The sequence below is a fragment of the Stigmatopora nigra genome, chromosome 10 (assembly GCF_051989575.1).
Source record: "Stigmatopora nigra isolate UIUO_SnigA chromosome 10, RoL_Snig_1.1, whole genome shotgun sequence".
NCBI lineage: Eukaryota > Metazoa > Chordata > Actinopteri > Syngnathiformes > Syngnathidae > Stigmatopora > Stigmatopora nigra.
This window is the reverse complement of record NC_135517.1, coordinates 1,690,750-1,707,255: the sequence shown is the minus strand read 5'-3', so window position 1 is coordinate 1,707,255 and position 16,506 is coordinate 1,690,750. Positions and strand designations below refer to the sequence as shown.

Genomic DNA, 16,506 nt, shown 5'->3' with positions numbered 1-16,506 from the left:
AAAACACCAAAAAATGATAAAAAAATGGCAATTATTAATTTAAAATGAAAAAAAATCAAGAAATTTAATATACATCCATACTCTTCATTCTAATTTGATCCTAAAACAAAAAGTCAGCACTCATCACATACCTCCCCAGCCTACACAAAATGATCCACCGGCCCAAATGTAGCCCCCAAACCGCCACTTTGTCACCACCTGATCTAGAATATTACCCAATCTGACAAAGAGCCTTGGAAATAGTTGTTTCTCAATGACAGGAAACGGCTATCGCATAGGAAGTGGAAGTAGGAGCGTCCCTGGCAGTCACAAAAGCCCTGACGTTGGGCCACTTGCCTGCCCATCCTGTAAGCTGAAAGACCCCCCCCCCCCCAGCCCCCCCCCCCCCACCCCCACCCCACCCCCCACCCCCTCCACCACGAGCCGATGGTTGCCTGCTAGTATTTTGGTAATCGTCATCCGTCTCTGACCTGCTGGCCTGATCCTGGCGCCAGGAGTCTCCACACCTCCCCTCTACTAAGCCCCGCCCCCTCCACCCAAGCAGAATCCACAGATAATTCAAACCAGCTGTTGCAAGGTGCTTGCTTGCAATGATGGAAATACTGTATTTTTTCGCATATAGGCCGTATTTATCCGAAAAAAAATGGCAACTGAAACCATGGTAGGGCTTATATGCGCATAAATTAGACTTGACATGCATGAAATGACATAATGTGGACAATAGGGTTTTTTTTTATTTCAAAATAGAGGAAAGATAAACAGATAAAACAGTTAACTAAATTTTGTTTTGATGTTTATGAATGAAATTCAAGTAAAAAAATGTATTTTCACTTAACTAAATTTTATTTTATTTTGATGTTTATGAATGAAATTCAAGTAAAAAAATGTATTTTCACTTAACTAAATTTTATTTTGATGTTTATGAATGAAATTCAAGTTAAAAAAATATATTTTCACTTAACTAAATTTTATTTTGATGTTTATGAATGAAATTCAAGTAAAAAAATTTATTTTCACTTAACTAAATTTTATTTTGATGTCTATGAATGAAATTCAAGTAAAAAATGTATTTTCACTTAACTAAATTTTATTTTGATGTTTATGAATGAAATTCAATTAAAAAAAAACACCTATTTTACATAAATTATGAACAAAAAACTCACTTGTGCCTTCCATTTCTCACTCAGGATGACGCCATCTTACCTAACAAGACCACTACGGACCTTCACTTCCTGGTTGTACTGCTCACCTGACCTCCTTTTGGAATTTGTCTACATGCTGGAAACTTTTTAGGTATGTGGAATCTACTAATCGATTTATACAGTCGCAGAAATACTACGTACGATGATTTTTCTTAAGATTTTCCGTTTCAAAGTAACACATTTGTACTCCCTATTAAAACATGAATATGGAGATGAAAATTGTAAATCAGGGGGCGGCTTATACGAGAGAAATAGTTTGGAGTTTTGATGAGAGAAGACAAATCGGGGAAAAAATAGGGTTGGACGCATAAATCTGTTTTTAGTTTCCAGACGTTTCTTCTTTACAAACCTCCATCCAATAAGTATGAGTTTATGGTGTAGTCCATGTGTTAAAGTGGCGGCCCGGGGGCCAAATCTGGTCCACCGCAGCATTTTTTGCGGCCCGGGAAAGTCAATCATGAGTGCTGACTTTCTGTTTTAGGATTAAATTAAAATGAAGAGTATAGATGTATATTAAATTTCCTGATTTTCCCCCTTTTAAATCAATAATTGTCATTTTTTAATCATTTTTTCAGTTTTTTAGTTCAAAAATCATTTTGTAAAATCTAAAAATATATTTTAAAAAAAGCTAAAATAAACATTGTTTTAAATCTATAAAAAACGGAATATTCAGGGATTTTAATTCAGTTCTTTAAATAAATAATTGTAATTTTTAATCCATTTTTCAGTGTTTTTAGTTCAAAAATCATTTTGTAAAATCTAAAAATATATTTAAAAAATAGCTAAAATAAACATTATTTTAGATCTATAAAAAAACGGAATATTCAGGGCTTTTAATCCAGTTCTTTTAATCCATTTATAGCAAAAAAATCTATTTTTTAGGTAAATAGCCAAAAATACACTTATTTAACTCTTCTGTTTCAACACATAGCATTAAAAAACATTAAAAACAATAGAATAACATGCAAATATCATACTTTTATATCATAATAGTTTTTCCTAAACTCTCACTTACAAGCAAACATTCTTATAACTACCAAAAATTAGATAAATATCTTTATTTTTATCTATTTTCATCCAAACAAGGCGTCCTCATACATGCCTGTTCAAATTAATTCGATTTCCTTCCACACATAACTCCCCTTTTGTCTAAATATCTTTGAAACTTTAATTAATCCCATTTTTTTACAACCCAATTCCCTCAAAAAAGCTGTAACAATTGACATTTCTACATTTCCTGGTCCTTCACGAGTTTAACTCGTTTATTTCCTTCATTCGTCGAAATAACTCCATTTAATGAAGTGGAATGTGTGTCATAGCTTGTCCCGGGAAAGGGGGGGTGCCGTAGCAAATCCAGCTCCTCATTGGAATCACATGAAGAGCATGTGAATCCTCAACGATCAAATGATCCAAAGACTAGATTTAGTTTGTCAAGTGGAACAGACCAAAAAAACTGCATGTATTCCATTTTTTTTTTACAGAAAACAAAGTGGAATATTTCCCTCTGAGTCTGCATATTTCTATTTTCCATTTTGGTTTTGTTGCCATTTTTTTGTAGGGGGGGTTCTGGTTTAAGTAAGGTGCCTCTAAGTCTATGGTCTGACCACATTGGGACATGGCGTTGAGATTTAGAGGAACCCTCAGCGGCGTTTGATCCCAAGGCAATGAAGTAACGAGCCACATGCTTAGAATCGACTACATATGTGTGCGACAGAGGTTTGGATTGTTTTTTTTCCACAAGGCGGCAGTACTTGCGGTTGTGTGGATGGTTATCGGAGACAGAGGCCCATAGAGGGGGGGTTGGGGTTGGGGTTGGGGGTTGAAACGCTACAAAGAACTGGTTCTGGTGGAACTCCTGAGAAAAAAATTGTTCATACCGCTTCGGGATTTCCTGTATTTGCGCCAGTTAGTGATCTGATAGTGAGTGTTTTTCTGTGTGGCTGGATTTTTGGGTGACGGACGTTTGGTAGACGGATGTTTGGTTGACGGACGTTTGGTTGGCAGACGTTTGGTCGCCGGACAAATTGTGGCAGAGTTTACTGTTGAAACTAGCTCTCAAAATTATATTCATGAGAGTTTAATATCTAAGTACTGTTTAATATCTAAGTACTGTTTAAGATCTAAGTACTGTTTAATATCTAAGTACTGTTTCATATCTAAGTACTGTTTAATATCGAAGTACTGTTTGATGTCTAAGTACTGTTTAATATCTAAGTAATGTTGAAAACAGTAGATATTTAAATATTAAACTCTCTCATGAATATAATTTTGAGAGCTGGTTTCTACAGTACTTAGATATGAAACAGTACTTAGATATGAAACAGTACTTAGATATTAAACAGTACTTAAATATTAAACAGTACTTAAATATTAAACAGTACTTAGATATTAAACAGTACTTCGATATTAAACAGCACTTGGATATTAAACAGTACTTAGATATTAAACAGTACTTAGATATTAAACAGTACTTCGATATTAAACAGCACTTGGATATTAAACAGTACTTAGATATTAAACAGTACTTAGATATTAAACAGCACTTGGATATTAAAAAGTACTTAGATATTAAACAGTACCTAGATATTTAACAGAGTACTTCGATATGAAACTACTTAGATATGAAACAGTACTTAGATATTAAACAGTACTTGGATATTAAACAGTACTTGGATATTAAACAGTATTTATATATTAAACACTACTTAAATATTAAACAGTACTTAGATATTAAACAGTAGTTAGATATTAAACAGTACTTCGATAATAAACAGTACTTGGATATTAAACACCACTTGGATATTAAACAGTACTTGGATATTAAACAGTACTTGGATATCAAACAGTACTTAGAGATTATACAGTACTTAGATATTAAACTCTCTCTCTCTTAGATATTAAACAGTACTTAGATATTAAACAGGACTTAGATATTAAACAGTACATAGATAATAAACAGTACTTAGATATTAAACTATCCCTCTTAGATATTAAACTCGTTCACGTTGACGTCGTTCATCCGCAGGTTTAGGAAGTGAGTGGGTACAGTTTGCAGAGTCATTGTAGCACGCGGTATATGAGCGCTGTTATCTGAGCTCGCAGCTGGAATACGCGTCGCTTGTCTCGGAAGGGTCAACAATTGCGGAAAAGACAGGTGTCTGGCCATTTGGCTTGTCGCATGGGTGTCGAAAAGGGGCTTGGTGTTGGGGGTGGGGGGCTCCAAATCAGTTCCTATCTATGCTAGGTCTTTGATCTTAGGTGCTAGCGGTGTAGCTAAGAGGCATATGTCAGCCATTAGCAGTGTGGTGAGAGTGGGCCTGCTCACAGATTGGGTTAATGGGGAGCACATTGGGAAGGATGTTGTGAAAGTTTTCCTGCTAATAAACGGGGAAGTCGCTCGGTGTCGAGGCTGGAGGATGGGTCGCCACTTTCAATGATAGGCTCGTTACACAATTGGAGGTGATTTTAGCCTCACCCTTTTTGGAAGGTGATTGCTTTTAAGTCAGTTTTTAGATCTCATCTAATTTTCTGAACCACTTTATCCTTAATAGGGTTGTAAATAGCAGCGTTACGATATCTGTGCTAACGTTGGGTTGTTTTCAAGAATTAGAGGCTAGCTAGATTAAGCAAGTTTTAAAGATATAGCTAATAAACTATCAAAGTTTTTATTATCTTATTTGGTAAGTTTTTAGTATTTTTTCTGTGTGATTTTTGTGTCAAAGTTCGTATCAGGGTTGTAAATGGCAACATTGCGATATTCGTGCTAATGTTGGGTTGTTCTTGTGAATAAGAAGCTAGCTAGGCTAATCAGGTTTTAGAGAAATAGCTAATAAACTATCAAAGTTTTTATTAGCTTAGTTGGTATGTTTTTTATACGTGATATTTGTCTTAAAGTTTGTATCGGGGTTGTAAATAGCAGTGTTGCGATATCCGTGCTAACATTGTGTTGTTCTTGTGAACTAGAAGTTAGCTATCTAGCTAGCAAAGTTTTTATTAGCTTAGTTCGTAAGTTTTAATCATTTTTCTTCCTGTTATTTGTCTTAAAGTCCGTATCAGGGTTGTAAATGGTAGCGTTGCAATATCCGTGCTAACATTGGGTTGTTCTTGTGAATTACAAGCTAGCTAGCATAGTTTTTTATTAGCTTAGTTAGTACGTTTTAATCATTTTTTTCTTCCAGATATTTGTCTTAAAGTTCGTATCAGGGTTGTAAATAGCAGCATTGCGATATCCGTGCTAACATTGCATTGTTCTTGTGAATTAGAAGCTAGCTAGCATAGTTTTTATTACCTAACTTAGTACGTTTTATTTGTTTTCTTCCTGATATTTATCTTAAAGTTTGTTTCAGGGTAGTAAATGAAAGCTTTACATTGTTCTCATGAAATAGAAGCTAGCTATGCTAAGTACTACGACGTTATAGCGAGATAATATGCAGACACTTTATGCTAAACTGATCACACAGGAAGCGAGAGACAATTTCATTGAAAAGCATTGCTGCCAGCAATCACTGTCTTGGGAAAAGAAGGAAATGGAAAGCAGATGTCCAAGATCCACCGTGAATATGTCAAAGCTCCGCTTTGACTATGTCAAATCCGCTATGTCCCTTTAGAGAACTCAAAGCTTTCGGAGCCTTTATCGTCAGATTGCCGAATAAACCTTCCTGGCAACTATAAATTTTGCCATTTTGCCGGATTGTTCTCCCTTTTCTTGAAGTTTCTTAAGTCTGCTGTGTACATTCTTCCCAATTCAGGGCCGACATCCCATAACCCAAATCTGTGTCGGGTGGGAAATCTCTCAGCACTTCTTTGTGGATAGAGTGCTTTCTCTTGCTTGAGAAAATAACAAGCTATAGAGTAATGACTTAACAAGCAACAGGATAATGGCTTCAACATGTGCTCGCTGGGAGAATTTTGGTCCGTGCCAGTCCTTTGCGTCTGTCTATTGTTTGGATCTGAGATGTTTGAAAAAGTTGGGGAGGCATGGCTCTATGTCAGGGGTGGGCAAACTTTTGGGCCCGAGGGGGGGGCACATTGACTTAAAAAATGTGATAGATAGGCTGGGTCAGCACAAGATACGATACATATAAAAAAGTGCATCCGTTAACAGTACATATGAAACATAAACAGAAAAAAAGGAGTCAAGTATTAATATACTCATCACTCATCTTTAAAGTCAAAAGTACCATGTAAAGTCAAAAGGAATGTATTAAGAAATATTCAAATTTATGGGTAATTTAGAAAAAGATGGGGCTGAAAAACACGAAAAACAAATTAGAATGGACAGAGCTACTGCCACTGGCTTCCACATGACGGCGCCATCTTGGGGGAAAAAATTTGGACAACATCGGCGGGCCGGATGCGGCTCACGGGCCGTAGTTTGCCCATGGCTGGTTTAATATCTAAGTAGTGTTTAATATCTAAGTACTGTTTAACATCTAAGTACTGTTTAATATCTAAGTACTGTTTCATATCTAAGTACTGTTTAATATCCAAGTACTGTTTAATATCCAAGTACTGTTTAGTATCTAAGTACTGTTTAATATCCAAGTACTGTTTAATATCCAAGTAGTTTAGTATCTAAGTACTGTTTAATATCTAAAAGAGAGAGTTTAATATCTAAGTACTGTTTAATCTCTAAGTACTGTTTAATCTCTAAATACAGTTTAATATCTAAGTACTGTTTAATATCTAAGTACTGTTTAATCTCTAAGTACTGTTTAATATCCAAGTACTGTTTAGTATCCAAGTACTGTTTAATATATAAGTACTGTTTAATATCTAAGTACTGTTTAATATCTAAGTACTGTTTAATATCTAAGTACTGTTTAATATCTAAGTACAGTTTAATATCTAAGTACTGTTTAATATCTAAGTACTGTTTAATATCCAAGTACTGTTTAATATCTAAGTACTGTTTAGTATCTAAGTACTGTTTAATCTTTAAGTACTGTTTAATCTTTAAGTACTGTTTAATATCTAAGTAATGTTTAATCTTTGAGTACTGTTGAATATCTCAGTACATTTGACCGGCGACCAAAAGAATGGCGACTGCTCTAGACCGAAGACCGTGAGGCTCTGGAGGACGGCTGGAGGACTTGTAGGGTTATAGAGGGACTGTGTCACAATAGCAAGGACAGCCTGAGGGTGTCTGGGGGAGAAGCGGGTGTTTTCCATCAGAAGCAGCTGGAGTGCGAGCCTCCCACGCAGAGGAACGCTTGGTAGTGTACACTGATGTGTTTGATAGACCAAGTCTGTTGGATGTGTGAGTGTTGGGGTGCCAGGAAACACTCTGCAAATGGGGACATCTCGTCTCATACTCATGCCGTCATTTGTTATCTTAGTTTTAATGCTTAGTTGCAAGTTCAGTTTTTACTTGGGGTAATCAAGTAAGAGTATAATGTCAGATTTAAATTTACCAAGAGAAATAATACAGTCATTCATAGATAGGGAATTGATTACAGAAATGGTTGTAGTGGGTAAGGTTTTTTTGGTCTAACATATAATAAGAAACCAATCTGGAGTCTTAGAAGTGGAATTAGTGGATTGGTAGTCAGGTGCTTCTTGTTTTAGCAGGAATTGAATTACTTCAAGTGTCTGTACTGGATCGGTTGGGACAAAAAAATCAGACCTTGAGGACTGGAGTGACCAGGTCTGCAGTAATCCCTCGAATATCGCAGTTAATGTAGACCACGGGTGTCAAAGTGGTGGCCCGGGGGCCAAATTTGGCCCGCCACATCATTTTGTGCGGCCCAAGAAAGTCAATAATGTGCCGATTTTCTGTTTTGGAATCAAATTAAAATGAAGAGTATAGATGTAAATTAAATTTCCTGATTTTCACCCTTTTAAATCAATAATTGTCATATTTAATCCATTTTTTTCTGTTTTTAGTTCAAAAAACATTTTGTAAAATCTAAAAAATATATTTAAAAAAAAGCTCTAATTATCATTTTTTTTAAATCTATAAAAAACTGACTAACCAGGGCTTTTAATCCAGTATTTTAAATCCATTTATTCAGTTTTTAGTTCAAAAATCATTTTGTAAAATCTAAAAATATACATAAAAAATCAAATAATCATTGTTTTAGATCTATAAAAAAACTGAATATTCAGGTCTTTTAATCCAGTTCTTTTAATCCATTTATAAAAAAAAATCTAAATATTATATCTAAAATTTGTTAATGATGATTATTGCTGAATCATGCTTCAGAGTAATCGAGTAGAAATGTGATTATTAACCACATCCAAATGCCGATTCCCAAGCGTCTAAGCAAACCACTTTGGCAGGACCAGGCTTGCCACGTTTAGGCCTCATTGCATCAAACCCAAACTTTTCGGAGTCACCTTTCTAGTGTTTACATGCTGTTGTGTGCAGACATGTTGCGGCAGGTGCACAGAAGCCAGAAGCACCTCTTTCATAATCCTCATGTTAAGGCCTGTGGCGCCCATTCACCGTCCTTTTGCACCTTGTATGGCAAATATTTTCACTTACATTCCAATATGACACAGATTATATTTCCTAAAATTCAACCAAAACTAAAAACTATCAGGCACTTGTCGTATTTTCTCGCATATAAGCCGCCTCCACATATAAGCCTCACCCTTAAAATGGACTTAAGATCATTGATTTTGACAATTTTTCTCGATTTTTACAATTTCTCTCGTATAAGCCGCCCCCTGATTCACAATATTTAGCTCCATATTAATTTTCAGCTCCATATTCATGTTTTTAATAGGGAGTACAAATGTGTTACCGTATTTTTTCACATATAAGTCGCCTCTGCTTAAAAGCTGTACCCTTAAATTGCCTTAAAATGGTTGATTTTCTACAATTTCTCTCGTATAAGCCGCCCCCTGATTCACAATTTTCTATATTCATGGTTTTAATAGGGAGTACAAATGTGTTACCATATTTTTTCACATATAAGATGCCTCTGCTTAAAAGCTATACCCTTAAATTGCGTTAAAATAATTGATTTTTATTATTTCTCTCATATAAGCCGCCTCCTGATTTGTTATTTTCTATATTCTTGGTTTTAATAGGGAGTACAAATGTGTTTCCATATTTTTTCACATATAAGTCGCCACTGTGTAAAAGCCATACCCTTAAATAACCTTAAAATGATTGATTTTTACAATTTCTCTCGTATAAGCCGCCCCCTAATTCACAATCTTCTATATTTTCATGGTTTTAATAGGGAGTACAAATGTGTTACCGTATTTTCTCACATATAAGCCGCGTCTGCCTAAAAGCCATACCCTTAAATAACCTTAAAATCATTGATTTTTTTACAATTTCTCTCATATAAGCCGCCCCCAAGTCCCAATTTTCATCTCCATATTCATGGTTTTAATAGGAAGAACAAATGTGTTACTTTGAAGGGAAAATTTTAAGAAAAATCATTGCACGTGGTATTTTTTTAGATACTTTATGAATCAAATGCATTGTCTGTTGTATTCCAGATTTAGGTCAAATTCAAAAATGAGGTCATGAAGGTACAACCAGGAAGTGTACCCAAAAAGTAAGATGACGGCACCCTGAGCGAGCAATGCCAGGCACAACAAGTAAGTCAGTTTTTTCACATTTTATGCAAGATAGTTTTTTGCTTGTATTCTATTCATAAACGTCCAAATTATTATTATCTATTTTAAAATTAATGACCATATCAGCCGTATTGTCTAATTTATGCGCATATAAGCCCTACCCTCGATTCAATCATCATTTTTTAGCTACAAATCAGCAAGAAAATAATATAAATCTGTTATTGTTCTAGAATTATATTAATTTATCAAACTATACACAATAACAAATTCATAACTAAGACCTTTCTCCACATACTTGCATACAAAACGTCTATATTGTGACCTCCATGACCCCAAATGTGTCCTCCACATATACTTTGAATACCATGCCTTTATAAGGTTAGGCATTTTTATGAATAACCAAAAATAGTCACTTGCCCTATAAAAATCAAAGTACTGTAAATATTAACACAGTCCTTCAGTATTACCCTCTCTGCCAAAAGAACAATTTATCACCCGATTACCGTATTTTCACGACTATACGGCGCAATGCATTTAAAGGCGCAGCCCCAACAAATAACACATTCTCATTTTTTGCCATTATATAAAGCACACTGGATTATAAGCCGCCATATCTATTTTTTTTTGAAAATTCCAGACTTTTAAGTGCGCCTTATAGTCCTGAAAATACGGTAAGTTGTGTTTTTCATTTCCCATCACATTTCCACACATTTCTACAGTCTACAAAAAAAATGGGGGAGTTTTTTTAGTTTGAAGGAAAGCTAGGTCAAGACATTCTGACACTCGTCTTGTTTCCTGTCCCGCCAAAGTAAAAGCTAAGCTCAATTATTATTTTTTTTAACTTTCTGGGCTCAATTCCCTTCTTCAAGCATCGACAGTAAATGTGAGGCAACGTCCCGAAGGACACAGGAAAAGCCAAAAATGGCAACCCCGCCCCCCCCCGCCATCCCCCTTTGGCCACGCCCCCTTCCTTTTTGTTCAACGCTCGGCTCGTCGCTGGCAACGACTTTGCAGTAACACATGTCTCTGATCAAGTACAGCCTGCGTCATCAGTTAGTAAACTCCAGGCTCCAGGAAAACCAACAGAGAACACATTCATAGTCGGCGACCCTGTGACTGTGTGTGTGTGATTCATTACTCTTTAATATACCCCCCCCGCCCCCCCTACCCCCATATCCTCAAAGCCAAACCCTTAGAAAGGCCTGGGGCAACCTCACGCAGCCTGATCCATCGTTAAATGGTATTTGTAAAGGGTTGTGGTAATCCCTCGAATATCGCGGGTTTGTGATATTGCTGATTTTTATTTTTTGAGGGATTTTTTTGTTGTTGATTAGATTCATAAAAATGTGAAAATTTTCGGGAGCCACTCCCACTGTCCTCGGCTTGCTACTAAAAAAGTACTAACGTAAAAAAATATATATATTTTTTATAACTATTTGAAGTTTGTAATGGTATGCAGTAATCCCTCGAATATCGCGGGTTTGTGACATTGCTGATTTTTTTTTAGGGATTTTTTCTATTAGATTTTTTTGGAAGTTCATAAAAAAGTGAAAATTTGAGATGAAATTTGCAAGGAGAAGCCACTCCCACTGTTTTTGGACTGCTATGAAAACTCAGGACTGTAGTAAAAAAAATTGAAATTATTAAACTTTATAAAAATGTGAAAATTTGAGATGAAATTTGCAAGTGGAGGCCACTCCCACTGTCCTTGGACTACTATTAGAACTCAGCCCTGTAGTAAAAAAAATAATAATTAAAGTTCATAAAAATGTGAAAACAATTCGAATTATGTAATAGTATACAGTAATCCCTCGAATATTGTGGCTTAACGACATCGCAGATTTTTTTTCTGGGGCATTTTTTTTGGGGTTAATTATTTTTATTTTTTTAAAAGATTAAAGTTAAAGTTTTAGTTATGATGGATTTTTTTATTACATTTCTCGTAAGTTAATAAAAATGAAAATTTGCGCTGAAATTTGCAAGCGGAAACCACTCCCCTGTCCTCCGCTTGCTACTTGAAAAAATCTGTGTATATTATTATTATTATTATTTCATTTTTATATTTTTACTTGTGACCCTATCGATGTTTACAATATTTGGAATAATTACAGTAACAGAATTGCAAATTAATACTAGTATTAGCTTTTAGCCAGACGTAGGCGCTAACTGGTTAGCTAGTGAGGATTAGTGGATTGGCTCCAGCACCCCTGTGACCTATGTGAGGATAACCGGTTCCAAAAATGAATGTTGTTTACAATATTTAGCATAATTACAATAACAAGATTGCAAATTCATACTACTATTAGCTTTTCCTCAGACATAGGCGCTAGCTGGATAGCTAATGAGGCTAAGTGGGTCAGAAAATGGATGAATAAATACTTCTTTGGCTGTCTTTTCTTTTGGAAAGACAGCCGTTTTGTCTCTGCGCCGTTTGTAGTTGGGTTATTAGTTTTCCATGACATTTAAATGAGTACGCGGAACTCTTAAAGCCTTGACGAGATCACAGCCGTGGGATGTTTTTTTGGCAGAAAAACGGATCGTTATTTGAAAGAAAGTGAGCAATGAAGTGTTTAAAAACAGGTGCTAATCTTAAATAGAGATTACCACCAACATAATACATGAAGTGCGAAGTGGGAGTGAAATACAATTAAAAACAGAAAACTGACTTTTAACAACCAAAAAATGGACTCATTCTACAATTCCTTCACATTTTAAATCATAAAAATACAAAATGCTAAAACTTTCCATTTTTGGGTAAACTTATTGTCCTTTATAAAATAAAAATGCCTGAAAATATGATGTAAAACACCCAAAAAAGTGAATAGTGAACTTTATAATGCGATTGGAATGTCTCAAATTGGAATTCCATTTTTTAATTTTTGGTTTATTATTTGTTTCATTTCTGTCTTATCTTACTTATCTTTGTTTTCATGAGCGTAATATTTCAATTCTTGATTATTATTGATGGCGATTGGGGCCGACAATATGCACACATCGCGGTTATCATAACATTTTTATCATTTTTTTGGAAGAATGCATTGAATCACATGATAATCCGCACTTGACATAGTTATGCAGCTAAATATATTTCATTTCTTTTCGCTCACTAAGACAATTTTTCATATTTTTTTAATTAAATGCCTCACTTTATGCCAATTACTATGCATTTAATCAAAATATTACATTTATTGTATTTCTCAACCTATTGAAATGAGTAAGTTTTATCTGTTAGCTAACCAGCTAGCACCTACCATTTGGCTATAAGCTAATAATAGAGGTAATTTGCATTCTTGTTATGCAAAATATTGGAAACAGCATTCATTTTTCGGAACTGCTTATCCTCGCAAGGGTTGCGGGGGTGCTGGAGCCTATCCCAGCCATCCGTTTATCCTCACTTGCTAGCTAGCTAGCGGCTATATTTGGCAAAAAGCTAATACTAGTATGATTTTGCAATCCTGTTACTAATCATAGATAGGGATAATTTTCAGTGTACAAAAAGCCTACCATGGATGTACCCATGGAAAATCCATGCAAGCCCAGGGAGAAAATGCAAACTCCACACAGAAAGGTCCAAAACCGATAACAAACCTTCAACAAGCCTACCATGGGAAAACCCACAAAAGCCTGGGTAGTCCACAAAGGAAGGTGCGGACCTGGGATCGAACCCTCAAAAAGCCTAGCATAGATGTACCCATAGAAAACCTATGCAATCCCAGCATAGATATACCCATAGAAAACCCATGCAAGCCTAGCATAGATGTATCCATGGAAAATCCATGCAATCCCAGCATAGATATACCCATAGTAAACCCATGCAAGCCTAGCATGAATGTACCCATAGAAAACCCACGCAAGCCTTGCATAGTCCAGTTTTACCATTTAGAAACCCAAATGTCCTTCAATGTTGTTTTGGTCCCAATTCCTAAATTTTACACCCCCCCCCCCCCCACACCCCCACCCCCACCCATCTATGAAGACAATCAACCTACTGTCAATAACCCGAAAATACCCACAAAATGACCATAGACACTCAGGTGACCAGTCACCAGTTCAACAAAAACAACCACACCACTCATTTCATACTTTCACCATGTCAGCAGACACCCCCCCCCCCCCCCCTCCCCCATTCCAACTTTTTTTGCGTATAAACGAAGGACACGCCGTCTTCGGGGGGCGCCAAACTCCACCCACCGGAACCTTGAGAACCATTTGGAACAGCAGCCTTGGGGTGGGACGGACGATTTGGGGGGGTGGTGGTGGCCTTGTTGCGGGAGGAGAAACTGCACTTGATCCCCGTAGCTTCTCGACCCGGGCCGCTTTCTTGGGGGGGGGGGGGGGGGGGGGTCAGTAGGCCAATGTAAACTCCAACTTCCTGTCGGCCTTGTCTCAGAGGTGGCGTGGGGGGAGTGATTTTTTTTCAATGACACACACACACATACACATACACATAAATAGAAATAGTAGTGCAGTAGAGAGGGAGGCTGGGGGGGGGGTGAGGGGGGGGGGGGGGTAATATACAAACATGACGGGCTTGAGGAATGTTAAACACATGGTTTATGGCATAAATAGCAGCCACTTTTGGTAAATTACAGTGAGTGTTCTGGCAGTGGAGAGTGCACAGCAGGAAAGTGTTCTCGGATTTCACGTCCAAGTCCTGTTGCCCTCCTGGAGGGAGGAGGAGGAAGAACAAGATGGGGGGAGTGCGTGCTGTGTCTTTTGGGGGGTGATAAAAATGCAAAAATAAGTATGGTGATGGAGTTTTTAGTTTGGGTTAAGTGAAGTTGTGGCTGGAGGGGGATGAAGGGATGCTTGAGATGTGCCGGGGTTTGAGGCTTGGGAGAAGAGGTTGCGTCATGAGGAGATGGCTGGAAGATGCGTTTTTTGGAAAAGTACTGTTTCATAAAACACATTGTTTCATAGGACGCAGGGTATTTTTTTCAATATATTGGGCGTTTCATCAGAAAGGGCACTAACATGACATTAGGCTAGAGTATGTTATGCTATTCGCTAGCGTATCAATGTTTTGCTATCTGCTAGCCTATGTTATGCTATCCGCTAGCGTATGTTATGCTGGCGTATGTTAGGCTAGCATTATTTATGCTATCATATTTTATGATAGCATATTTTATGACAGCATATTTTATGACAGCATATTTTATGATAGCGTATTTTATGCTAGCATATTTTATGCTATCTGCTAGTATAAATTAGGCTATCTGCTAGTAGAAGTTAGGCTAGCCGCTAGCGTATATTAGGCTAACTGCAAGTGTATGTTATGCTAACCACTAGCATATCCTATGCTATCTGCAAGCGTAATTTATGCTGACCGCTAGCATGTGTTATGCTAGCCACAAGTTTAAATTAGGCTAGCCACTAGCGTATGTTGTGCTCACCGTTTGTAAATGTTATGCTGACCGCAAGTATAAGTTAGGCTAGCTACTAGCGTATGTTATGCTACCCATTTGTGAATGTTATGCTAACTGTGAATGTTATGCTATCTGCTAGTGTAAGTTAGGCTGGCCGCTAGTGTATGTTATGCTAACCGTTTGTGTATGTTATGATAACTGTTTGTGTATGTTATGCTATCTACTGGTGTACGTTAGGCTGGCCCTTGTCTATGTTATGCTAAGTTTGCTAGTTATACTAGTTTGATTTTTTTTAAGACCGCATTAGCAAAACTAAGTTTATTTTAGTGAACAGAGAAGGCCGCAAAATGTTCGACTTTTAAGTGCGCCCTATAGTTGTGAAAATACGGTACTGCTTTTGCTTCCTGCAAAATGCAGATGAACGTCAGCGGAAAAAAAAATGTCCGAGAACAAACAGAGATCCCGACCGACCTCGGGACACGTTGCCAGCTGACATTTTGAAAATAGTCCCCGAACTAACTGGCAACAGCTGAGAGTTTCATAGGCTCATCCCCGCTTGAGACAGCGGATCATCTTAGCCCAAGGGGAAGCGCTACGTTATCTCACCCTTGAAATTCACGGCCGGACGGACGGCCCGTTGCAGATGTTTGGCAATCGTTCACCTAGAATTCAGCGCCTCCAAAAAGTTATACAAAGGCTAAACGGGCCTTGGAATAGTTGAGCTCACTCTCGGAGCCCACGCAGACTAATCGGGCTTAGCCAGGGGTGCCGTGGATTGACTCACTGTCTAGGAGGACGGGTTCGACTCTCCCTGATGACAAAAGAGTGTGAGAACATAGCAGGATGTTTCTTCATTTCAGATCGATGTGTGGTTTTTGGAAGGAATTCGGGTCTTGGGAGGGAATCAAAAAACACGTCAGGGACCCCCAGGGTCGTTTTACAAAGTGCTAACGTGACTTAGCATTTGATATATTGGAAACATATTAAAAACGAGCCAAAAAAAAGACATTTTTGGACAAATACTGTAAGTTTTGCTAATGCTACATTGCAGGGGTCAAATGCTAATGACTGAAAATCAATCAGATTATTTTCTGGTGAATATTTTTTATAATAATATTATATTTGTTGTAGGAATTTGTTAAAGGGCAAAACAACTTAAAGTATTTTAGTTTTTTGACTATTGTAATTTGGCAAAAATGCTAACTTTTCGGCGCACTTTATACTTAAAAAATCTCCTACAAAAGTTATTATACGGTGTACCCAATTTAAAATGATCAAAAAAAACGTGTACAATACTCAAAAAACGTATAAAATACTCAAAAAACGTATAAAGTACTCAAAAAAACGAATAAAATACTCAATAAAACGTAGAAAATACTCAAAAAAACGTATAAAAATAC

General features: G+C 36.8%; 1 protein-coding gene across 1 annotated transcript in view; it reads left to right on the top strand.

Moving 5' to 3' along the window:
- The window catches only part of trpc4apa (transient receptor potential cation channel, subfamily C, member 4 associated protein a), a 49,300-nt gene extending 48,079 nt beyond the window's left edge, over window positions 1-1,221 (top strand). Inside the window, exon 20 of the transcript XR_013327556.1 lies at window positions 1,188-1,221. The gene's annotated coding sequence lies outside the window, so the exon portion shown is untranslated. The remainder of the gene's footprint in view (window positions 1-1,187) is intronic.
- The last annotated feature ends 15,285 nt before the right edge of the window (window positions 1,222-16,506 follow it).